The sequence below is a fragment of the Homarus americanus genome, unplaced genomic scaffold (genome assembly GCF_018991925.1).
Source record: "Homarus americanus isolate GMGI-L3 unplaced genomic scaffold, GMGI_Hamer_2.0 scaffold28172, whole genome shotgun sequence".
Lineage (NCBI taxonomy): Eukaryota > Metazoa > Arthropoda > Malacostraca > Decapoda > Nephropidae > Homarus > Homarus americanus.
Genome location: NW_024738604.1, coordinates 597,603 through 623,473, shown reverse-complemented (window position 1 = coordinate 623,473; position 25,871 = coordinate 597,603). Strand labels below are relative to the sequence as shown.

General features: G+C 44.3%; 1 long non-coding RNA gene across 1 annotated transcript; it reads left to right on the top strand.

Moving 5' to 3' along the window:
- The first annotated feature begins 2,669 nt into the window (after nt 1-2,669).
- On the top strand, nt 2,670-12,470 carry LOC121874092. The gene is made up of 2 exons (XR_006090364.1): nt 2,670-2,805; nt 12,298-12,470. It is a non-coding gene; the product is annotated as an uncharacterized LOC121874092 (long non-coding RNA).
- Nucleotides 12,471-25,871: the final 13,401 nt, after the last annotated feature.

The following is a 25,871-nucleotide window of genomic DNA, read 5'->3' as shown; positions in this document are numbered from 1 at the left end:
AATTGTTATTTGCATTATTTGTTGAGGTATAATTGTCGTTTGAAGTATAATTATTACACTTTTGAAGTATAATTATTACACGTTTGAAGTATAATTATTAAACCTTTTAACATAATTATCATCTGAGAGTAAGTACAAATTATCACACTAATATAATCTCTCTCTTTTTCTGTATAAATTCCAGGCTTTTAAAAAAACACGGGACAAGCGGCCGTATTAAAATAACAATAGGGACATGGCCGTATTAAAATAAGAACAGGGACATGGCCGTATTTTGTCTGTCGGGATTAGCTTATACGTCTCCAAGCTGCTGTGGTGAGGGCCGGAAGGAGCTGTGTGCGTGTGTTTGTTTTTTTCTGTGCTTTTATGTGTGTGTGTGTGTGTGTGTGTGTGTGTGTGTGTGTAGTGTGTGTGTATGTGTTAGTGTCTGGTGTGTGTAGGTGTTTTTTGTGTGTGGTGTGTGGATGTGTTTGTGTATGTTTGTATGTGTATTTTATCTGTTTTTCTCTGTGTGTGTGGCTTAATTTGTTTGTGCCTTTCTGTATGTGTGTGTGTGTGTCTGTTACTTTGTCTGTGTGCGTCTATGTGTCTGTCTGTGTCTGTCTGTCTGTCTGTCTGTGTGTCTGTCCATCTCTCCGTCTGTCCCACCCGACACTGGGACGTTAACATCAGGTATTGAAATAATTTTTCTTTTTAAACCAGTAATTTGTTTGTGATGCAATTTAAAAAAAAAACGACAATTCAATTTATTTATGTAGACGTATTTCAAAACTCCTTTTGTAGTCGGGTATTGTAAAAAAACCATTAATTTGGGCTTTGAGTTTCTATCAATGCTTTTCCTTTGTAATTTTTTCGTAATTTAAAATTTTTCAGATTCTTTCATTATTAGTATTTCGTTTTGGTATTTTTTTTTCACATTTTCATTTTAGCATTTTTACATTTCATCTTAATTCATTTAATTTTTAGCATTTTTTTTTTTACATTTCATTTTAATTCATTACATTTTGGGGCATTTTTACAGCATTTTCTTTACATTATTTAAACATTTTCCTAAACGTGGTGAAAATCTCGTGTTATGATGACATTTGTTACGCCCTCATCATCCCTGTGTTTGTTTGTCGTGTTGGAAAATGTCGGAGATTTATAGAACAGCTGTAAAATTCCTTCACTAGAGCGTCGGTTGTAGTGTACCCAAGAGATATATATGTTTAACCCTTGAGTACGATGAGTTTAGTCCCCTTGAGTACAGTGTGTTATCCTTTTAGTGTACTCATATATATGTTTAACCCTTGAGTACGATGAGTTTAGTCCCCTTGAGTACAGTGTGTTATCCTTTTAGTGTACTCATATATATGTTTAACCCTTGAGTACGATGAGTTTAGTCACCTTTTGAGTACAGTGTGTTATTGTCCTCAGATGTCATTCCCTGGAGATGTGAGCCTAACACAGCCCGATAACATCATACCAACACAGCCCAGAGATGTGAACTTAACACAGCCCGGAGATGTGAACTTTCAACACAGCCCAGCATCATACCAACACAGCCCAGAGATGTGAACTTAACACAGCCCGGAGATGTGAACTTTCAACACAGCCCAGCATCATACCAACACAGCCCAGAGATGTGAACTTAACACAGCCCAGAAGGTGTATCTTACTGTTCCTCATATTTTGGTGATGCCTCGCTCATTGGCTGCCAAGTTGTCCGCCTCATTTCGAGTCATAAGATATTTGTAATGTCCCCAAGTCTTGTTGTGGAGCAGGTTGTGAGGAGTGGTGGTGGGGGGTTGTGAGGGTTGTGAGGAGGGGGGTTGTGAGGAGGGTTGTGAGGAGGGTGGTGAGGGAGGTGAGGGGGGTTGTGAGGGAGGGGGTGGTGAGGAGGTTGTGAGGAGGGTTGTGAGGAGGGTGGTGTGAGGAGGAGGAGGTTGTGAGGAGGGTTGTGAGGAGTGTGGTGAGGGGGGTTGTGAGGAGGGTGGTGAGGAGGGTGGTGAGGAGGGTTGTGAGGAGGGGGTTGTGAGGAAGGGGGTTGTGAGGGAAGGTGTTATGAGAGAGTGTGTTGGGGAGGGTGTGGTGGGGGAGGTTTAAAAAATTAGAGGAGGTGTATGAGGAGGGGAGGGAGGTGTATGAGGCCAGGGGGTGGAGGCAGGAGGTGTATGAGGAGGTATGAGGCCAAGGGGTGAAGGTAGGAGGTGTATGAGGCCAGGGGGTGGAGGTAGGAGGTGTATGAGGCCAGGGGGTGGAGGTAGGAGGCACCATCACTCACAGGACCAGTGAGGCGTGCAACAAGTTAGTCTTTTATCTCCGGGTTGGCATTGTTATTGTTGTGGGCAGCGAATGTGTTGTTGTTGTTATTGTGTACAGACGAGGTCGCGGCGATGATGGTGGTGGCGTGGGTAAGGGGCGCCCTATTGACAGAAAGGCGTGCGTAAGTCTGGCGCGCCTCCATGTGACCTTAAGCCTCTCGAGGAGGAACACTTACATACCCAAGACCCGAAACAAAAGTTGTCGGAATGCGCGAGTGTGTGTGTCTGTGTTGGTGTTGGGGGTCGTAGCTAGCGATGGCACTTGCTTCTTCTGTCCCCCTCCCCCCTCTCCCTCCCCCTCCCAGAGTGCCAGCATCCCCTCCGCTCGCCTGTCTGGCAGCTGTGAGGGCCAGTCTGGCAGCCACAGTGCCGTGCTGCTGGGTGCTTGTATCTCTGGCACTAGTTCACTCACAGCTCAGTTGGTACCGGACGGTCGCCGCGCGTGGAACCCCGCCACGCTCCCCGCCGCTCTTCTCTACATAGCGTCTTGTTGCTCTCTCAGGTAGCGGCCGCAGTGCGCTATCCCGAGACACTTTATTCCCGCAGTGGTAGAGCAGCACCTGGGACTGTCTTTATCCGCTCTCCACACACACATACACACAGTCTCCCACGCTTCGCTCAACTCATTGTGAAATTATGAGTGTCAATAGACTGTTTTAGGAGATGGCGTGTGTGTGTGTGTGTGTGTGTGTGTGTGTGTGTTTGGATAACTTTGGATAAGTTTATTGGCCGGGAGCCGCTGAATTGTTTGAACTCTCGTGATGATGTGACTTAAACTACTGATGACTGTTCTCGGTGTCGTGGTAGTTTTTTAACTATTATTAGTGGCTTCGGAACTACTGTCGATGGCTCCTGATATGTTCTTATGTGGACAGAAAACACCTCAGACTGACAACATTGATGACTGTCTTAACATCGAAAACTTTACCCTGAATGTTACAACAAATACAGTTTTCTTATTAATAATGAGTGCAGAGACTGTAAAGGTGTTATGTTATGGTGAAAGTAGTGTAAAAAACAAAAAACAAGGACAACAAAGAAATAGTTATCAGCATTAAACCACAACTAGAAAGAAGACTAAACTCCCTCCCTCGAAATACATCTTATCAGTTAGGTCAGGAGGGAAAGATGGGACTCCTGAAGAGTCATGGCGGAGGAGACTTTACCTGTCGTGTGTGTGTTGTGTGTGAAAACGGGAGGTGACGAACAGTATTCAAAGGGGCTGTTGTTACTGTTTTTTATTGATTATAACCTAACCTAACCTAACCTAACCTATAACCCCCCCAGGTAACGTTATTAATCAGGTGAAATAAGCTGGGATGGGGAGCTAATATTCAGGTAATCCAGCTATGGGACTATACTGCACTCGAGCAAGGTGCCCACTCACACTCGGTATTTTTTTTTTTTTTTTAATTGGGCACCCTCCTACAGCCTTGTGCAAGGTGAAGCGCAGAAGCGTTTACAGTGCCCAACAGGGAAGCATGCTAAGTTCATGCTTGCCTTTATGTCTCATGAGTTAAGGGCGTAGAAGCCTGAAGAGTCAATGGTTTATGTCATCAAGTTATTGGAAGCGCCAACAACTTGTCCCTGAATACGAATTCGCAACTTTCGATTTACACCAGGTACCTACTTTACTGCTAGGTGAACAGGGACTAATGGGGGCTAGGAAGTGTGTCCAAACAACTTCCACCGGCACGGGAATCGAACCCGTGGCATCTCGCTTGCGATGGCAAGAGCGGTACCACTCTACCACCAGCACCCCAAACCCCGGTATTGCCTCTCTCAAAGCTGTGACTTCTGACCTCTTGACCCCTTCCAAAACATAGCACGTCTTGATGGGTGGGGGGGAGGAGGGGAGGGGCTGTGACCTTGACCTTTGACCTCTTGTAGATATTGAATATGACCACAATTTCCTTCACCATCATTCTACATAGTGACCTCATCGTGTGTCCATCCTTCCCTGGCGGTCGGTCGCTGGTGAGGAGCTCTCTCTCTCTCTCTCTCTCTCTCTCTCTCTCTCTCTCTCATCACTCCTGGAATATTAGTGGCGTTCACACATCCAAACAAGTTTAATATATCGAATGTGAGTTTAGCTGATAGATATGGTGTGTGTGTGTGTGTGTGTGTGTGTGTGTGTGTGTAGACAGGAAAAAACTCCCTCAAATGGACCAAAATCTCTTCCACTCTAGTCAGGAACGGCGGAGATCGATCTGACTCGCACTACCAGAAAGACATTATTTTAGAGAACGTATTTGTGTGTGTTGGTGAGGACGTGTTTGTGTTGGTGAGGACATGTTTGTGTTGGTGAGGACGTGTTTGTGTTGGTGAGGACGTGTTTGTGTTGGTGGTGAGGACGTGTTTGTGTTGGTGAGGACGTGTTTGTGTTGGTGAGGACATGTTTGTGTATGTGTTGGTGAGGACGTGTTTGTGTGTTGGTGAGGACGTGTTTGTGTATGTTGGTAGAGAACGTGTTTGTGTTGGTGAGGACGTGTTTGTGCTGGTGAGGACGTGTTTGTGTTGGTGAGACGTGTTTGTGTGTGTTGGTGAGAACACGTGTTTGTCATTGGTGAGGACGTGTTTGTGTTGGTGAGGACGTGTTTGTGTTGGTGAGGACGTGTTTGTGTTGGTGAGGACATGTTTGTGTATGTGTTGGTGAGGACGTGTTTGTGTTGGTGAGGACGTGTTTATCATTGTAGGTTGGAATTTTGGTTAGGTTAGGTTTTGGTTAGGTTTTGGTTAGGTTTTGGTTGGGTTTGGTTAGGTTTTGGTTAGGTTAGGTTAGGTTTTGGTTGGGTTTGGGTGAGTCGTAGACGGTGAAGGTAATAATGATGTTTTGTATTTTTATTTTCAATCTAAGTTGTAAGAATTATTTTAGTCTCTCTCTCTCTCTCTCTCTCTCTCTCTCTCTCTCTCTCTCTCTCTCTCTCTCTCTCTCTCTCTCTCTCTTCCCTTCAGTAGTTGTCTTCCTCCTCTTCTCTTCTCTTCTCCTCCTTCTCCTCCATCTCTTCCTCTACCTCCATCTTCTTCAATTAACTATATCGGTTGTGTTATCGATTCAGAGTGACTTTTTAGGTATAGTCCATCTTTAGGGCTTTCTGCTGTCTCTTGATGGTGCAGCAGGGGCGAGGAGGAGGAGGTATAGTCCATCTTAGGGCCTTCTGCTGTCTCTGATGGTGCAGCAGGGGCGAGGAGGAGGAGGTTAGTCCATTTGGGCTTTCTGCTTCTGTGGTGCAGCAGGGGCGAGGAGGAGGTATAGTCCATCTTTAGGGCCTTCTGCTGTCTCTTGATGGTGGCAGGGGCGAGGGGAGGAGGTATCGTCCATCTTTAGGGCTTTCTGCTGTCTCTTGATGGTGCAGGGCGAAGGAGGGTATCGTCCATCTTTGGGCTGTCTCTTGATGGTGCAGCAGGGGCGAGGAGGAGGTAAGTCCATCTTTGGGCCTTCTGCTGTCTCTTGATGGTGCAGCAGGGGCGGGAGGAGGAGGTATCGTCCATCTTTGGGCTTTCTGCTGTCTCTTGATGGTGCAGCAGGGGCGAGGAGGAGGAGGTATCGTCCATCTTTAGGGCTTTCTGCTGTCTCTTGATGGTGCAGCAGGGGCGAGGAGGAGGTATAGTCCATCTTTAGGGCTTTCTGCTGTCTCTTGATGGTGCAGCAGGGGGAAGGAGGAGGTATAGTCCATCTTTAGGCTTTCTGCTGTCTCTTGATGGTGCAGCAGGGGCGAGGAGGAGGAGGAGGGTATAGTCCATCTTTAGGGCTTTCTGCTGTCTCTTGATGGTGGCAGGGGCGAGGAGGAGGAGTATCGTTCATCACCACCTTCGTTCGGATCCATCTCGGTGTTCCTCGTACTGTTCTTCGTCTTTGTCTTCGTCTTCGTCTTTTTCTTCCTACTTCTTCGTCTTTGTCTTCGTTTTTAATCCTCGTCTTTGTCTTCGTCTTCCTTTGTCTTCGTCTTTGCGTGAATACATAATCAAGTTTCGCGAAGTTGCAGTATAGGTTCGCGGTATATGCGGTGAAGTTATAGCTGCTTGAATATACGCTAAACAGAGAGAAGAGAGATGGACGCTCACACACAATGATTGAGAGAGATGGACGCTCACATACACAGTGGAGAGAGAGAGAGAAGAGAGAGACAGAGACAGGAGGAGAGACTCATACAGTGATTGAGAGAGAGAGAGACAGAGGGAAGCTCACATACACAGTGATTGAGAGAGAGAGAGTCATCAAATTATGTGTTTACACCACTATGACGGCATTAGTCAAGCGTGATATTAGCAATGCAAAAAAATAACAATACTCTGCCACATTTATGATTTGTCCACAGTTTCAGCTATTCACTCCTCCCTCTACCCTCTCCTTTCCCCTCTTCTCACCCTCTTCTTTCTTCCTCTCCTCTCTCCCTCCTCCACCAATCCCCTCTCCACTTTCCTTTTCTCTCTTCCTCCTTTCCCCCTCCTCTCCTCCTCCCTTCTCTTTCTCTCCTCTCTCTTTCTCCCACTCTGCTGACCCTTTTCCCCTCCTCCTTCTCCCTTTATCTCTCTTCCATTCTTTCTACTCACCTCTCTCCTCAGCCTTCCTTCTCCTTCTCCCTCTTTTCCTTCTCCCCCTTCCTTCTCATCCTTCTCCCCTCCCTTCCCTATCCTCCCCTTTCTCTCTCTCCCTGCCCTTCTCTCCCTATCCCCCCTCTCCTCCCTTCCCCTATCCTTCCCTCTCCTCCCCTTCCCCCCTATCCTCCCTCTCCTCCCCTTCCCTCCCCTCCCCTCTCCTCCTTCCCCCTATCCTCCCTCTCCTCCCCTTCCCCTATCCTCCCTCTCCTCCCCAACAGTGGCCTAATAAATCAGTGTTTATTGTATCTCATAAAACAGGGTTACAGTATTGACATAATTATTGATACACAAGTTTGAACTATGATTCATAACATTACAAACATTATATAGCTTTTTGTTGGTATTACTGGCATTATTGTTGTTATTGTTGATGTTGTTATTATTATTATTATTATTATTATTATTATTATTATTATTATTATTACTGTTGTTGTTATTATTATTATTATTATTTATATTATTATTATTATTATTATTATTATTATTATTATATTATTATTATTATTATTATTATTATTATTATTATTATTATTATTATTATTATTATTTATTATTATTATTATTATTATTACTGTTGTTGTTGTTGAGTTTTAATGTTAATTATCATCCAGGGTTTTACCTCGAGTTAAAAACGTTAATGGTGACCACTGGTGTGTGAGGCAGCTGACCACATAATTAAATTCCGCGTTAGTACCATTCACAGTTTTAACATAGATGTGATTTAACAGACCACTGGATACCCACCTAGCGGCCGAGTGTCGAACTAACCCCACCCCACCTAGCGGCCGAGTGTCGAACTAACCCCACCCACCTAGCGGCCGAGGCGTCGCTCTAACCCCACCCACTAGCGGCCGATTGTCGAGCTAACAGCACTTAGCGGCCGAGTGTCAAACCAACCCCATCTCACCTGGCGGCCGAGTGTCGGACTAACCCCACCCTAGCGGCCGATTGTCGAGCTAACAGCACTTAGCGGCCGAGTGTCGAACTAACCCCACCCACCTAGCGGCGGGTGAATCTTGTTTGTACAGTTGTGAACAAAATTCCCCAAACACTTGGCACTACCTGGCAACAACTTCTGTCTCATATAATATGATTGTTTTATATCTTACAATAATGTTTTTCATCACAAATTATCTTGGTACTACAAAATTGGACCCCCCAAAAAATTAATAGAAAGAAAAATTAAGAGAAAATATCTTAAAATTCCAATCTGTCGTTACTTATGATCTTCAAGTACTTTATAGATATTTATCAGGTGTTCAAGGAATTTTGTCCAGCAACTGTACATTTCTTCCATCAGTTGGTTTTATAGCTTTCTGCTGATTGGTTGTTTTTACCTGAGGGAGGGCAATATGAGTCCTGTCCTGTGACTGGTGGAGCAGAGGGAAGCAATAGGAATTATGTCCTGTGATTGGTGGGGCAGGGGTGAGCAATATGAATCCTGCCCTGTAATTGGGGGACAGGGGTGAGCAATATGAATCCTGTACTGTGATTGGTCTGATACTAGGAGAGAATTCCTCAAAATATTGTGTTGCTCTCATATGAAACACTTGGGATGTTAATATGTTGTCGTGTGAGTGTTGGTAACTGCTCGTAACTTGTGTAATATGATTTATGGTATGTATGCGACTTGTTGCTGGAGGAGTGTTAATGAAATCCCCGGCCTTTGGTGTGTGTGTGTGTGTGTGTGTGTAATAATAATAATAATTAACGGTTTATTGAAAGAGCTTGGCAGCCAGAAGGCTGAAAATATACAGTTACATATTTGGGGAATGGGTTTCGAATTACAAATAATATACAAGTAACATAAGTGACATAAATAAGATATATAATAACTAGATGGGGGAAAAGCTCAAACTACAGTTCATTTCAACATAGTGACAGTGCAAGTAGTATTTACTGGGAGTGAATACACTGGTTTATTACAAGTTATTGATAATTTTACAATGGTTGGGACTGGGCTGTTCTTATAGCGATCAGTTCGTGCACGTATGGGCTGGATGCGGTTGTGGTGTCGAACAGCAATTCTCGGGCTAGGGATCTCAGGTGGTAGTAGGAGCCGGTGTCAGGATGGTGTAGAAACTTCTTACCAAATTGCAGATGAGGTCGTGGTGATGGTCAGTGAGAGTCAAAGTCAGTGTGTTGAGCGCTTCTTGATATGTGGAGTAGGAAGGGGAGAGAATAATCTTCCATGCCCTCTTTTGCACTTTTCTAGGTGTTTACGCTGTGTGGCGACCAGGTGGGAGGCATAGGTGAGCTTAGGAATATGAATGTTGTGTAACACTGAGGAGCTCAGTGCAGGAACTCCGAGGACTTGAGTCGGCGGAGGAGGTGGAGACGGAAACTGGAGGATTTGACAACTTCACTGACGTGTGGTTTCCAGTTTAGTTTGTTGTCTATGGTGACGCCGAGGAGCTTCGTGGAATCTACAACCTGGGTGTGTTTGGACCTAAAGTAATGGAAGGAGGTGGGAACATGTGTGTGTGTGTGTGTGTGTGTGTGTGTGTGTGTGTGTGTGTGTGTGTGTGTGTGTGTGGGGAACAGACAGACAGAAAAACAGACAGTTCGGCTCTGAGATGGCGACGAATGGTGAAATCGCAGTCTCTCTCTCTCTCTCTCTCTCTCTCTCTCTCTCTCTCTCTCTCTCTCTCTCTCTCTCTCTCTCTCTCTCTCTCTCTCTCTCTCTCTCTCTCTCTCTCTCTCTCTCTCTCTCTCTCTCTCTCTCTCTCTCTTCCTATTATCGCCTGGAGGTTGTTGGGTTGTAATGGTTTGGTTGCAAGAGTCGGTCTGGTTGGGGTGGCCCAGTGCAAAGTGCCCGGTTGCAAGAAGTTGCCCAGTTACAGAGGTGGCTCGGTTGCAAAGTGGCCCAGTTGCAGAAGTGCCCAGTTGCAAAGTGGCCAGTTACAGGGTGGTCCGGTTGCAGAGTCGGCCCAGTTGAGGTGGCTCGGTTGCAAAGTGGCCAGTGTAAGAGATTGGCTCGGTTACAAAGTGGCCTAGTTGTAAAATCAGCCCGGTTGCATAAGTGGCCAGTTGCAAAGTGGCCGGTTGCATGAAGTGGCCAGTTGCATGGAGTGAGTTGCATAAGTGGCCGGTTAAAGTTTAAAGTGTCTCGTTGCCCTTTTTATTTTATTATTTTTTATAGTGGATTTTGGGAGAGGTAGAGGGTAAGAGAGAGGGTAAGAAAGGTTAAGTACATGGGTTGAGTGTGTAGTTCATTTGTAATTTGCTTTCGGTAATTTAGTTGGGAATAATTAAGCATTGACAAATACTGTACCTCGTTGTGGGAGTCGGTGATTCTATTTAAGTGAAGCGTTGTGGAAAGGGAGAGTGGGGGGTTGGGAAGGATGATGGAGTGAGAATAAAGATAGAGAGGGAGGAGATGGGGTGGAGACAGGAGAATAAGTTAAGGAGGGATAAAGAAGGAGAATATGAGAGAGAGAGAGTAATTGTGTGCGAGAGAGTGTGTGTGTGTGTGTGTCTATCTATCTAACTGTCTATCTGTGTGTGTGTGTCTGTCTGTCTGTCTGTCTGTCTGTCTGTGTGGTAAGTGAAATTTATGCTCCTGACATGTCGACTTCCCCGCGGGTAATTTTAAGAGGCGGTTCTTTACTTCAACACTAAGACTGATCAGCTGAGTTATCCCTTCAGGTAAAAACCCAGGAAAACGAACACATCATCTGGTGTTCGTATCCATGGTCGCGGCTCTGACTTGGACTAAAGTCACCCTCCTTCCTCAATGCTGATCCAATTAACTATCCATTCCTTACAAGTACACGAACACGGATTGTTTTTGATGATTATAGGCCCCAGTCCTAGCGATCCACAACCTAACCTAACTTAATCTAAGCTAACCCAACCTAACCTCGCCCAACGAGAGAGAGAGAGAGAGTGTGTGTGTGTGTGTGTGTGTGTGTGTGTGTGTGTGTGTGTGTGTGTGTGTTTGTGTGTGTGTGTGTGTAGTGATTTATGATTGGTCCTGCAATCGATGATCTCTTTTTGATATATGCAGTCACTGACCAAGAAATCAAATTCGCTACCACATCTCTCTCTCTCTCTCTCTCTCCTCTCTCTCTCTCTCTCTCTCTCTCTCTCTCATTTGGACACCTGACATACACGTATATCATGAAGAAAGCGTTCTGTATAATATGACTTCAGGACTTTACACACACACACACACACACACACACACACACACACACACACACACACACACACACACACACACGCACACACACACACACACACACACACACACACACACACCGTCTATATATCCTCAGCATACCTCTGTATATGACCTCCAGCCCTGTATATGACATCCTCCACTATCCGTATATACCCCTTCACCTTCAGTATACTCTCCTTCCTAGCAATCTCTTACCCTTTTCACCTTCAATATCATCTACCCCTTTCACCTTCATTATAAATACCCCCTTCACCTTCAGTATAAATACTACACCTTTTAGTATATACCCCTTTCACCTTCAGTATACCCCTTCACCTTCAGTATATACCCCTTCACCTTCAGTATATACCCCTTCACCTTCGTATATATACCCCTTCACCTTCGATATATACCCCCTTCACCCTTCAGTATATATACCCCTTCACCTTCAGTATATACCCCTTCACCTTCAGTATATACCCCCCCTTCACCCCTTCAGTATATATGCCCTTCACCTTCGATATATATGCCTCTCTCACCTCCCCGTATATATACCTTTTATGCGTGGCGTCGTCAGCCCGCCTCCAACACCTTTGATCTTTGGCCAATTTTGCTGGTGTGTTCCTTGATGTTACCTGAGGCTGTATTGTGTCACCTGGCCCGTGAACCTCGCTACCTGCTTCTCTCTCTACCTGCTTCTCTCTCTCTCTCTCTCTCTCTCTCTCTCTCTCTCGCTCTCTCGACCATAGACGCTAACTCGGCATACAAACATCCGGAGAATTGAATTTTTTTCTTTCTTTTTTTTACCTCGTGAAATATCCCCGACAAGGGAACTAACTTGCTGTAGGAAATGACTCGAGTGAAGGGAATGAAAGGAAGGAGTTTGAGGGATATCGGTTTGTGAGGGGGGAGAGGTGAGGGAGGTGGAGAAGATGATGGGGGAGGTGAGGAGTGAGGTGGAGAAGTGAGGGGTGTGCTGAGGTGGCAGATGTGAGTTGAGGGATGGGGGTTGAGGAGGAGGAGCCGTCATTGGGGTTAGGATGTGTGTGTGTATGTGTGTGTGAGTTTGGTGGTAGAGAGTTGGGTTGGAAGGATTAGTCGTAGTAGTGCGTTGTGAGTTGGGTAGGAAGGTAACGCACACACACACACACACACACACACGTTAAACACCTTCCTGCATAACCTCCCTCAGTAGGGTTTTAACTCAACTTGTTCTTCCTCCTACAGGATACCGTCACCACCAGCAGGAGGGAAACCCAACTAAACGAGAGAAAAAAAAAAGGAGATACAGAAAGAGAGAAAGAAAAAGATCTCCTAGATATTCTTGGTTGAAATAGACTCAAAAGTTTAAGTGAAGTGAAGAATAAAAGAAAAATATTCAACTTTTATGTGAAGTGAGAGAGAGAAAAAAAAATAACTTAGTGAAATGAAAGAAATAATTATCATAACGAATTGAAAAAAGAAATTATTTGTGAATTTTACATATAGTGGACACAATGGGCCGGGTGGGTTATTGATGAGTGTATGGCCAACAGTCGATAGGTATGTGCTCGACGTCGATAAATGAGTGAACGTAAAACCAACATCAGCTGAAGTGTCGAGAGTTTCATCAGCTAAAACCTTCAGGATGTGTCGATGTGGAGTGTGGGCAGCCCTCAGTGTGGGTGTGGTGGTGCTGCTTGCCCACTTGCCCCTCACTAGTCAACTACCAGATGTTATTACAATAGGTGAGTACACTATGGCGTCTGTGTTATGTTATGCTGGGGGTTAGTTTAATGTGGTATCTTATGAAGGGGTCGTATCATAGGGTCAAATGTGTGTGTGTGTGTGTGTGTGTGTGTGTGTGTGTGTGTGTGTGTGTGTGTGTGTACATTATCATAACAATACCGACCTCCTTAACATTAAAAGACCTTGAAAATTGTGATGTTTATGAGTTGTATTTAGTGTATGGTATTACTAAACATTCCAGAATTCTACAACATTTGGGTATTAAGATGTGTATCGTGTGTTTATCATCATCATGTTTACCAATTCTGTGAAAATCCAAAACACCGATATTAATTAATGTTTCTTTTTATCGCGATTTAAACATTATGAAACTGATAAGGATTTTTTTTTTTTTTAATTATAGATATGTTTATTCTTCACAATGTTTAAATACCCCGCAATGTTTAAAGGTTGTGTTTATATGTGTTTATTGACCGATGTTCAGGTGTATGTGTGTATGGTGAGTGATGTGGTGTTTGTGTTTGATCCGGACAGGTGAGACTTTGATGATATAGAAAGGCTTTAATGTTTCTCTCACCTGTTTAATGACTTTACCTGTGTCTAATTGCAGTCGTGTTTACTCGTGTCTAGTTGGTGTCGTATTAACCTGTGTCGAATTGGTGTCGTGTTTACCTGTGTCTAGTTGGTGTCGTGTTTACCTGTGTCTAATTGCAGTCGTGTTTACTCGTGTCTAGTTGGTGTCGTATTTACCTGTGTCTAATTGGTGTCGTGTTTACCTGTGTCTAGTTGGTGTCGTGTTTACCTGTGTCTAATTGCAGTCGTGTTTACTCGTGTCTAGTTGGTGTCGTATTAACCTGTGTCGAATTGGTGTCGTGTTTACCTGTGTCTAGTTGGTGTCGTGTTTTTACTTTTTTGTGCCTGGTTGGTTGTCGTGTTTACCTGTGTCTAAGTTGGGTGTCGTGTTTACCGTGTCCTAGTTGGTGTCGTGTTTACCTGTGTCTAGTTGGTGTCGTGTTTACCTGTGTCTAGATGGTTACCTGTGTCTAGTTGGTGTCGTGTTTACCTGTGTCTAATTGGTGTCGTGTTTACCTGTGTCTAATTGGTGTCGTGTTTACCTGTGTCTAGTTGGTGTCGTGTTTACCTGTGTCGAATTGGTGTCGTATTAACCTGTGTCTAATTGGTGTCGTGTTTACCTGTGTCTAGCTGGTGTCGTATCTAGTTACATAACCTAACCTAACCTAACCTAACCTAACCCCCTCTGGTAGTGTTAAGGTCTTTGATATTCAGGTGAAATAAACTAGGGGACGGCTATAATCTTCAGGTGATCCCGACATTCGTACAGTATTTGGTCGCATTTTGATTTGTAGTATTCTTTTATATTTGTCTTATTTATTTTGTTTAATTTTCAGTGATAATAACAATAATAGTAGTAATAATAATGATAATAATAATAATAATAATAATGATGATAACAATAATAATAATAATGATGATAATAATGATAACAATAATAATAATAATGATAATAATAATAACACCCAAAAAAAATTCTATACCTTTTCTACCTATAAAGAATAGTACACATAAGGACACCTTGTGGGTTGATTCCCTCTACACACCTCCAATATAACGGTAATTCAAGACTTCTACCCCTATGCCTTTAGGAGGGGGGAGGGGGGAGAGACAGAGCAGAGAGACAGAGGATAAATTTCAAACTTCTCTTTCCTCAACCCTCAAAATTGATCTTCATATGCCCCTCCTCTCTTTATTTCCGCTTTAGGGGCAAGAAGAAACAGACAGACACACAGACACACACACACACACACACACACACACACACACACACACACACACACACACACACACACACACACACACACACACGGGCTGTCTCCTACAGAAGGTTATTTGGGATGGTAGGATGTTTTTGTTGCCTTTAAAGGACCATATTCCCCCCTAATGCCTCCGCCCTACATTGTTCACACCCTGCAACCTGAGAGAAGGGTAGAGAGAGAGAGATAGAGAGAGAGGGGGATAGAGAGAGAGAGGGGGATAGAGAGAGAGAGGGGGATAGAAAGAGAGAGAGAAGGGGATATATAGATAGAGAGAGGAGGATAGAAAAAGAGGGAGGGAGGGAGGGATAGATAGAGAGATATAGAGGGAGGGATATATACATAGCTAGGGAGAGAGAAAAAGAGACAGAGGGATAAAGAGAGAGAGATAGAGGAAAGGGAAGAAAGAGGGCTATCCTCTCTAATAACACCTTTTTTTGCTCACTCTGCAACATGACACTTGAGAGAGAGAGAGAGAGAGAGAGAGAGAGAGAGAGAGAGAGAGAGAGAGAGTCAGTCCTCCTCCTCTTACAACCACGCCCTGGGTAGCTTCTGGTAGTGGTGATGTTTGTTGTAGTGAGAAGTTTTTTGGGAGGTCGCGTGGCAGGGTGACTGTTCTATCTGTGACCGGGGAGAGAGTGATGGAGGAGGTTGAGAGAGAGAGAGAGACAGAGAGAGAGAGAGAGAGACAGAGAGACAGACGGACAGACGGGGGGCAGTAGGAGGGGCATCAGCTGGTAGCCTCGGGGATAATAATGTTATGCTAATGTTCAATCACGCTCAATGGAGGATGGCGACCTCCTTCCCCGCATAGTTTGGCGAACCTGCTCTACTTCTGCTGCTGTATGTCGAGTATATTTGTGGTATACTTCTGTAGTGGTGCTGCTGAAGTATACTTAATTTACTTCACCTATACAGTCTCTCTCTCTCTCTCTCTCTCTCTCTCTCTCTCTCTCTCTCTCACACACAACACGAACCAACAGACGCAACAGACTGATGTGATGCACTACTCCCCCTGAGGCAATCTGTTTGACCCTGAGTTATGGCGCCAATTTCATATTTTTCCTCAATTTAAAGTTGCGGACAAAAGTAAGACACACACACACACACACACACACACACACACACACACACACACACACACACACACACACACACACAGCCTTAGCCACGACGATGTATATTGCGTTCACTGTAATGGCGCGCGTGTGTGTGATTTTCCCTCAAAGTATCGTTGGTTATTTCTTAATGGTTCGGATGTTCATTTATACCTACCTGATGATGTGTGAACGTATGTAATGTGGTTTAGGTTACAACACAAAGGTTAGATTCTATAAGGTTCGTAAGTTATATTTTCTTCCCTAATTGGATATGTTAGAACGTATCGTACTGACTCACTTAAGCTACGATACAAAGATGGATTCTCAAAAGACCCTTGAAGTTAAATATCTCCATAAAGTATTGCGATAATGACAACTTACGTTACTGGATTACTTAAGTTTTAACATAAATATGGATTCTCAAGATAGCCGCTAACTGGTGATGTGAGAGCGTATATACCTGACTAGTTAACTCTATACACGATCTAAGGTGAGGTTATGCAGTTACACCATTCGTTAACTCATTAGGGTAATCCATCTAATCTGGGCCAGTTAACCACGACACTACGTTAAATTAACACTGAGAGGAGATCGTTATTAAATTCGTTCTTATATGGCAGGGTAAGGAGAGGGGTGTGGTGGGGGAGGGTGGGGTGTGGGGTGGGAGGTGGAGGGGTGAGGGAGTGAAGGGTGATGATGGAGTGTTTTAAGTATTTCAGGTCACGGTAGCAAAAGTCTGAGAGGTGTAGAGGATCGAAAAAGACTTGTAAGTTTAATGAGTTTTCGTCTGGTTGTGTGTGTGTGGGATACAACACACACACACACACACACACACACACACAAACAAACTCGCACACGACTTATTTATTTATTTATTTACTCATTTATGTAGATTGTGTTTGAATGAAAAAATAAATAAATAAATTACCAGAGAGGAGCAGCAGCAGTAGCGGGCCCCGGGCATCACTACCACACATTTAAGGGAATATTCAGCTAAAAGCCGAATTTGTCAGGATTCTCTCTCTCTCTCTTACCCGGGCCACTACCAAAAACTGGCCCTCGTGTATTTTCCTCTCAGGGAGTTTATGTTGGGTCTCCCTGTGGCTCCTGTGGCTCTGTTAATATATCTGTCTATCAGTCTGTCTGTCTCTCCCTGTGCTTCTCTCCTCCACATCTGCCGGTGATGATAATTGTGGTTATGGTGGTGATGGTAGTAGTAGTAAAGGTGGCATTGATGGTGGTAGTGGTGGTGGTAGTAGTGGTGGTGGTAGTAGTGGTGGTGGTAGTGGGTGTTTTTATTTTTTCGAGTAGTTATTTCTCTCTCTGTTGGTTCTGATGTTGTTGTGATCGTGGAATAGAGAACTTCCTCCCTCGTTTTCTCCTTCTCCTCTTATTCCTCCTACTCCTTCTCCTCTCTCCCTCCTCCTTTTCCTCCACCCACCCCCCCTCCCACCACCACACCACTACCTCGGGTCATGTTGGAGGCTGAGGAAGAATGGGAATAAGACGAAGAAGGCGAAGAATAAGACCACGACGCCAGAGTCTATGTGGAACGTGACGCGAATTCTAATGGAGCCATCTGAGGGAGGAGAGTGGATGTGTCCCCGGGCTGTGGTGTATCGCTTGAATATGAGACGTTGTTTTTGAGCTAGTTGGAGGAGATTGGGGAGTTGAGGGAGTGATGGTAGTGGTGGTAGTAGTGGTAGTGGTGGTGGTAGTAGTGGTAGCGAAGGTGTGGCTATGACAAGAAGTTGGAGGCCATGTAGATAAAAAAAAGTAGTAGTAGTAGTAGTAGTTGTAGTAGACAAGGGTCAGTTAGGGGGCAGGTTTTTCCACTAGAGGTAAAGTTGTTATGTTTTGTTTATGTTTACGTCCAGCCATAGTAGCGAGACCACGTGGTGTTTTGTTTTTTTGTTTACCAGAGTCATTTGGTTTTCTTGTTTAGGTTGTTTTGTTTGTTTTTGTTTGGTAAGTGGAATATTATAGGGAGGAGGAGATGTGTAAGATGTTGAGAAAGTTCCTGGTGTATGTATAAGGCTGTTTGTGTTCATGACTACCTGTGGCCTTCATGCCGTTGGTGGTCCGGTTGATCATGTTAGTCGGGACACCTGGTTCCTGCCGGTGGTGCTGGGGGGGAAGACCCTCTGAGATGAACGTCTGGTATACCTCTAGTTAATTAAACACATCTCTCTTGGAAGTGAATTAGAGAATCTTGGGACTCGTGTAGGTGTGGGTGTTCCTGGTCCAAACATACAGTACGTCCTGTTAGACCCGGAGCCCGTGCACGCTCCTGAAGGTGGTTTAAATGGAGAATCGAACATCGTGGAGTGACTGGCGGCCTTGTCGACGACGCTGCTTGCTCCTACCCCTCCGCCAGGAATGTTAATGAGCTCCTCCCTTCTTCAGTACAGCCCTGCTAGGAGGAACCTCTTGAAGTGCATTTTCTCTCCCTCCTGAAGCTCCTGCGACCATCGATTGGTGGGTTCCGCTCTCTCTCTCGGGGCGACTTCTGGGGAAAACCGGGCTTGTCTCTGGTCAAGAGGAGAGGCAGCGCAGAATTCTCTATGTTAGAAGTGCTGAGTTGTTTCCTCCCATTTATTCTCACGAGGAGTCATGGAGGAAGATGCTGGCAAGGAGAAGAGGAGCTTAAGAGAGAGAGAGAGAGAGAGAGAGAGAGAGAGAGAGAGAGAGAGAGAGAGAGAGAGAGAGAGAGAGGGAATAAAGATTATCAAGAGAGACAAGGACGGGATAGGGTAGAGAAGAAGAAGAAAGAGGAGGAGGAGATGTTGAGTAGGAGATGGACTCTTGGATAACGGAATCAAGATGGAGAGGGTAAGGGAAGAGAGAGCAAAGAGAAATGAAGTTTATTATTATTATCATCATCATCATCATCGTCGTCATTATTATTATTATTATTATTATTATTATTATTATTATTATTATTATTATTAACCTTATCTGACCTCTTGATCATACAAAAGAAAATATAATTAAATACATGTTGAAAATCGTATCCCATTCACCTGTATACCTCAAAATGTTAACCCTCGCCTACAACTGTCCCCTCTGTCTGTCTGTCTGTGTGTGTGTCTGTGTGTCTGTGTGTGTGTGTGTGTGTGTGTGTGTGTGTGTGTGTGTGTGTGTGTGTGTGTACTCTCTGCACGTCAGCCACTACAGGAGATTTTTTTTAAACATTTTTATTTTGTCTCCCGTGGTAGTCCGTGCGTTAGTCTATACTCTTGACATATATGAATATTCTATTTCCTTGTCCAGGTGTCGCTTTGGGAAGATAAGATTAATGTGTGTACTATGTCTGGATACATTGGTGGAGACTCGTGAGTACTTGGTTTACTCGTTCAGGTACATTGGTGGAGACTCGTGAGTACTTGGTTTACTCGTTCAGGTACATTGGTGGAGACTCGTGAGTACTTGGTTTACTCGTTCAGGTACATTGGTGGAGACTCGTGAGTACTTGGTTTACTCGTTCAGGTACATTGGTGGAGACTCGTGAGTACTTGGTTTACTCGTTCAGGTACATTGGTGGAGACTCTTGAGTACTTGGTTTACTCGTTCAGGTACATTGGTGGAGACTCGTGAGTACTTGGTTTACTAGTTCAGGTACATTGGTGGAGACTCGTGAGTACTTGGTTTACTCGTTCAGGTACATTGGTGGAGACTCGTGAGTACTTGGTTTAAATTAGTTCAGGTACATTGGTGGAGACTCGTGAGTACTAGTTTAAGATGTTATGTAGCTCTTTGTTTAGGTGGCGGTAAGTTTATCTAATAGCAGTTTCTTCACTTGCTATGGTATTTTGTTTGTATCTCATGTGTGGGGGGGGGAGGTGGTAGGAGGGCGACACTACACAAGGATTCTCACCCTTGAACACTAACGCCCTAAGAGGAGAAGGAGGAGGAGGAAGAGAAGGATGATGAAAGGAGGATGAGGAGGAACAGGAGAAGGAGAAGAGGGAAGAACAGGAGAAGAAAGAAAAGGGGGGAGGAGGAACAAGGGGAACAGGAAGAGGAGGAACAGAAGGAAGAAAAGGGGAAACAGAAGGAGGAACTAGAGAAGGAGGAAGAGGAAAAGGAGGAATAAAAGGAGGAGGAGGAGGAGGATGAAGCTGCCAAAGTTGATTAATAATGTAGGTGAGTTAAAAGTGTTTCAGAAGTTTGGACCAACTCGAGGGTGATCTACTGTCCTCCAGCCTCAGTCACTCTCTAACTATCTGTATTTATCCATCCATCCATCTATCCATTCATTCATCTATCACCCAATCATCCATCCATCCAAGTATATGTCTATCAATTCATCCATCTAACTATCTATCCAACTATCTGATCATCCATCCATTCGTCCATCCATCCAACTATCTGACCATCCATACATCCATCCATCCAAGTATATGTCTATCAATCCATCCATCTATCCATCCACTTAATCCACCCTTGATCTCCGGGGTTCATACACTTACTGGGGGAGAGTGTCGCAAACTCCGACACTTAATTCCGCTACAGATCTTGTCAGGATCAGTTGTCCTCTTGATCCTGATACAGGCGGTAACTTTCACCAGCTGAGAGAGAGAGAGAGAGAGAGAGAGAGAGAGAGAGAGAGAGAGAGAGAGAGAGAGAGAGAGAGAGAGACATTGTTCGTTACTGCTTGAGAGAGAGAGAGTGAGATAGAGAGAAAGAATTCATAAACTTTATAACATTAAAATATTGGGAAGAAACGAGTGTGCTTGAGATTTAAAAGCTTCACGGGATTAAATTTTGTGAGGTAGCAAATGGGGCGAGATTGGAAAGGCTGCTGGGAGTAAAATTTATGACAGGGAAGTGTGCTGTGATTGGAGGGAAAGTGTGCTGTGATTGGAGGGAAGTGTGCTGTGATTGGAGGGAAAGTGTGCTGTGATTGGAGGGAAAGTGTGCTGTGATTGGAGGGAAGTCTGCTGTGATTGGAGGGAAGTGTGCTGTGATTGGAGGGAAGTGTGCTGTGATTGGAGGGAAGTGTGCTGTAATTGGAAAGCTTTCTGGGAGTAAATTTGGGTAAAGTGTCGAAGTGTATTGAGATTTTGAAAGCCTTTTTAGGAGCAAAATTTTGTGAGGTACTATGCTGCTTCTTGTAGGTGGCGGAGACCCTCCTGGAAATAATAATCTTCAGGAGATTTTTCTAAAAAGATAGGATGATGGTGGTAATTCTCCTGGGAATAAAATGAGGGGATATTATTTATACTAAGAATGAAGTTCCTGACCTAATTGTATTGTATAAATGATTTTAACTAAAGGTGGAGATATAAATGGGAATAACAAATGCAGGTTTACTAAAGGCGGAAACCCTCTTAGGAAAAAAGAAAAGAACATTAGCGCTAATGAACGTGGAAACCCATTTAGTTAACGAATATATTATTGTAATTTATGTATTGGAAGCAGAAATCGTTCGGGGGAAAAAATACGATAAAAATAACATTAAATTTGGTAAAAAAATAAAAAATCCTGCAAGTGACTTTTCGCAAGACGCCCATCAGAACCCGATACTTGGGATCCAGAGAGAGCGTGGCTGTCTGGCAGGGTGGGTGGGTGGCTAGGTGGATGGCTGGCTAAGTGGATGATGGATGACGAGGTGAATGGATGGATGAATAAGTGAATGGATGAATGACTAGCTGGCTGTGTTTACTGGGATGGATGAGTGGCTTGTATGATGGCTATCTGGCTGACCGGCTTGTAGATTGGCTTTGCTGGCTGACCGGCTTGTAGAATGACTTTGCTGGCTGACTGGTTAGTAGGATGGCTAGCTGGCTGACTGGACTGGCTAGTTGGATAGATAGATGGGTGACTGTCGACAACTTGTGGCCACTTCCTGCAGTGTGCAACGTACAGTCGCCTCCGCTTTTACCACAAAGGGATTATGTTGTCTGGCCTGTCGCGTCCCTCCCTCTGCTTGATACTGATGCTAGTGTGTGTGTGTGTGTGTGTGTGTGTGTGTGTGTGTGTGTGTGTGTTTGTGTGTGTGTGTGTGTGTGTGTGTGTGTGTTATTACTAGTTGTCAGTGTGTGTGCGTTTATCTTATTGTTTATGTGTGTGTGTGTGTGTGTGTGTGTGTGTGTGTGTGTGTGTGTGTGTGTGTGTGTGTGTAATTCCTTCTAGTTGTCAGTGTGTGCGTTTGATCTACGGTTTATGAGGGTGTGTGTGTGTGTGTGTGTGTGTGTGTGTGCAATATTGTATACGAGTCTACACATTAGTAAAGTTGTCAAGTATTCCACGATATGTACAAACACCCTGTAGCTAAACCATGCAGTAGTTAGGACGATTATGTAGTGTTTGTCGTCAGTAGTTCGTGTAGATACCACATGTAGATTTTAAAACACCCTTTGATCGTGGTTATAATGTAGTGTGGTCCTCAGAATCACCTATTTCCGTTTTTTATATCAAATGTCACTTAGGGATTTTATTTTGGTCATATTGGAGTCTTCATTGGTCATAGTGGAGTCTTCATTGGTCATATTGGAGTCTTCATTGGTCATAATGGAGTCTTCATTGGTCATATTGGAGTCTTCATTGGTCATATTGGAGTCTTCATTGGTCATATTGGAGTCTTCATTGGTCATAATGGAGTCTTCATTGGTCATATTGGAGTCTTCATTGGTCATGGTCATATTGGAGTCTTCATTGGTCATATTGGAGTCTTCATTGGTCATATTGGAGTCTTCATTGGTCATAGTGGAGTCTTCATTGGTCATATTGGAGTCTTCATTGGTCATAGTGGAGTCTTCATTGGTCATATTGGAGTCTTCATTGATACGTATTTAAGCACTGTGTATATTTTAAACCAATTTATTGTTCCGGGTTACGTAGTGAAAGTCTTCAGTAATATTTTGGGGTTATTGGTAAGGAGGGGGTGTGGGTGAGGTAATGGGGGTGTGGGTGGTGTATTATTAGGAGGATGTGGGTGAGGTAATGGGGGTGTAGGTGAGGTAATGGAGGCGTAAATGAGGTGTGTGGGAGGGTTTGAGCATTAGCAGCTACATCACCCTTAAGTCGGTTAAGAGGCAGTAAACACCTTCCGGTTAATGTGTTGCCCCAAAGTCTGTCCGGTATTGAGGAACACTAAAGCTAGGTTGTAAAGTTAAAATCTCTTCCTGGGGGGGGGGGTTAAAAAGGACCGCTGTTGCTGGCAGAAGACGGGCTAACGTTCGTCTGGTAAAGGTGTAAGTAGGAGGATGGTTTTAATGCTAGGTTATGTTCTTATGTTTCTTAACCCTCTCCCCCAACCCCACCCCAACCCCACCCCAACCCCACCCCAACCCCACCCCACTTTAGTTCTCTTGCCAGTTACCAGTTAGTTCAATAATACCAACAACAAAATCATGTACTCTTCTCCACGCTGAAACAAGAAGAGATATTGAAAGAGCCAATGGATTCTACCCCTCGCTACACCCCTCAGGACCTCCATGTTCCATAAACAAATTTCTTCCTGTTCCATTGAAATTCCCTGCTTGAGTGAGTAACCTGCGGGTGGTGGTGGGGGGGGGAGGGTCTAGGGAAGATTCTGGGGGAATTTCCCTGCATTCGATGGGGGAAAGAGGCTGGTGGTGGGGGAAAAAACGTATAGCTTGATTTTATTTCTCTTTGTTATTCTTTCTTTCTTTCTTTCTTTCTTTCTTTCTTCGTCTTTTTATCTTTCTCTGTTGCTGCTGAACAAACGAGAGAAAGAGAGAGACAGACGGACAGATAGACAGAAGGAGAGAGAGAGAGAGAGAGAGAGAGAGAGACGTGCGCACACATACAGTAAAAGGAGAGAAAGAGAGAGACTGGCAGACAAACACGCACACTGAAAGAGAGAGAGAGAGAGAGAGAGAGAGAGAGAGAGAGAAAAGTATGCACCGAAGGAAGTAGATAGATAGATAGATGAATGAATGAGAGACAGACAGATAGACAAAATTAATTAAGTGTTGCCATAACCAGTGAAACAAAACATAACACCAGCTCATTCGATCACCCAGAACGCGGTGCAGCATTGGGTGTCCTGAGCTCACAACACTATAAGAGTTAAGGGGAGGAGGGGGGGGGGCGTTATTAGCCACAAGACCCCACTGAAATGTATGAAGTCCATGTCTCAAGCTCACCCGACTGTGCCAGACGTCTAGTGTGTCGTAACCTCAAACCACAGACAGATTCATACAGTAGGGAATATGGTGATGATGATGATGATGATGAATAAGACGAAGAAAATAAGAAAAAAGAAGAAGAAGAATTACTCTCTATGGTAACTTGACTCCACTTAATATTTTAAACTACGAAAAACACACAAAAAAAACACAGACGAATCGCTACAGTTGTTTGAGATAGACGGAATCCACTGAAAAAAATTACCATCAACGAAATAAAATAATAATCACGACTCTGTGTGTGTGTGTGTGTGTGTGTGTGTGTGTGTGTGTGTGTGTGTGTGTGTGTGTGTGTAAACAAACTCAGATCACACATACAAGAGTAGCATCTGCCTTTATAGTGGAGCCTCAGACCCTGGAGAGATGAAGAGGTATGTTGTAAGCTAACCCGACCATGGACGACATTATTTAGTGTGTCGTAAGCACAAACAACTGGAAGTAAAGAGATGGATGACGACTGGTAGACTGCTGAGAGATGAAGGCACCGCATGACTCACTGACTGACTGACTTGACTAATCGACTGACTGACTGACTGACTTGACTAATCGACTGACTGATTGACTGACTAATCGACTGACTAACTGACTAATTGGCGGACTGACTAATCGACTGACTGACTGACTGACTGACTGGCTGACTAATCGATTGACTGACTAACTGACTCTCTCCCTTTTAGATCTTAAGACTGACAGACTGATTCTTTTCCCATTCGGATCTTACTTGAGGAAAACACTGGTCGACTGACGCTTGGACGACTTCTGACAGACTGACTGACGCCCGCCTCCTCCGCCTCTCCCCCCTCTCCTCCTCCTCTCCCCCCTCTCCTCCTCCTCTCCACCCTCGTCTTCCACCTTCCTCTCTCTCCTCTTCCTCCTTCTCCTCCTCCTCCCCCACCTTCCCCTTCTCCTTCTCCTCCCCCTTCTCCCCTCTCCTCCTCTTCTCCCCTTCCTCCTCTTCCTTGCCGGATACCACTGTCTTACTGCCTGCTGTAAGCGCGATGATGCTATGCTCTGCATATGTGTATATTTGAGGCCTTAGGGCAGTCATTCCATCATGATTACAGGGATTTTCAGCTTTAGTAGAAGTCTCAGTGTGGATCGCTTCCTTTGGGGGAGGGAAGTTGTCAGTGATAGTGGTGGTGATAAAAGGTGGAGTGGAGGAGTGAGGTGAGTGGTCAGAGAAGTGTGGTGGTGGTCATGAAGTGGTGGTTGGGGAGTGGTGTGGTGGTAGTTGGGGGTGGTGGGAGTGGTGTGAGATTGGGGAAGGGTGAGTGGTTAGAGGTAATTAGTAGTTGGGGGAAGGGGAGTGGTGGTTGAAATTAGTGGTAGTAGTGGTGGTAGTTGGGGAAGAGGGGTGCTGGTTGAAATTGGTAGTAGTTGGGGAAGGGTGGTGGTTGGGGGGTGGTGGTAGTAGTGGTGGTAGTTCAATATTGACTTCACGTTTACTTCATTTCTAATAATTATTTTTTTTTCATTCCTCTTTTTACTTTGTTCTTTCTTCAAATTCTTTTATCTTCATTCCTGTAAGTTTTCATTAATGGTATTCCTTATTTCATTCTGTAATTCCTGACTTCATTCCATATATCCCTTTTTTGGCTATTCCTCTAATTCCTGTTTTCATTCTCTGATCCTCTTTTCAATCCTCATAATTCTTCTTTCATTCCAGCAATTCCTGACTCTATTCCATATATCCTTTTTACCGGTTCCTCTAATTCCCGTTTTCATTCTCTTATTCCTATTCTCTTAACTCTTCTTTCATTCCACTGAGTCTCCCCCCCCCCTCTTTTTTTTCCACTTCTCATTGTTTTCGTTCCAGTAATTCCAGTTTCATTTCACTTAATTCGCGGATCATTTCTGTGTCTCGTCACTTGGCTTCTTAAAGATCTCATTTGTTGGATCCGTGCCCAAGGCCTGCGTGAAGAGAGAGAGAGAGAGAGAGAGAGAGAGAGAGAGGGGGGGAGTGAAAAATGAATGTCTCTCTC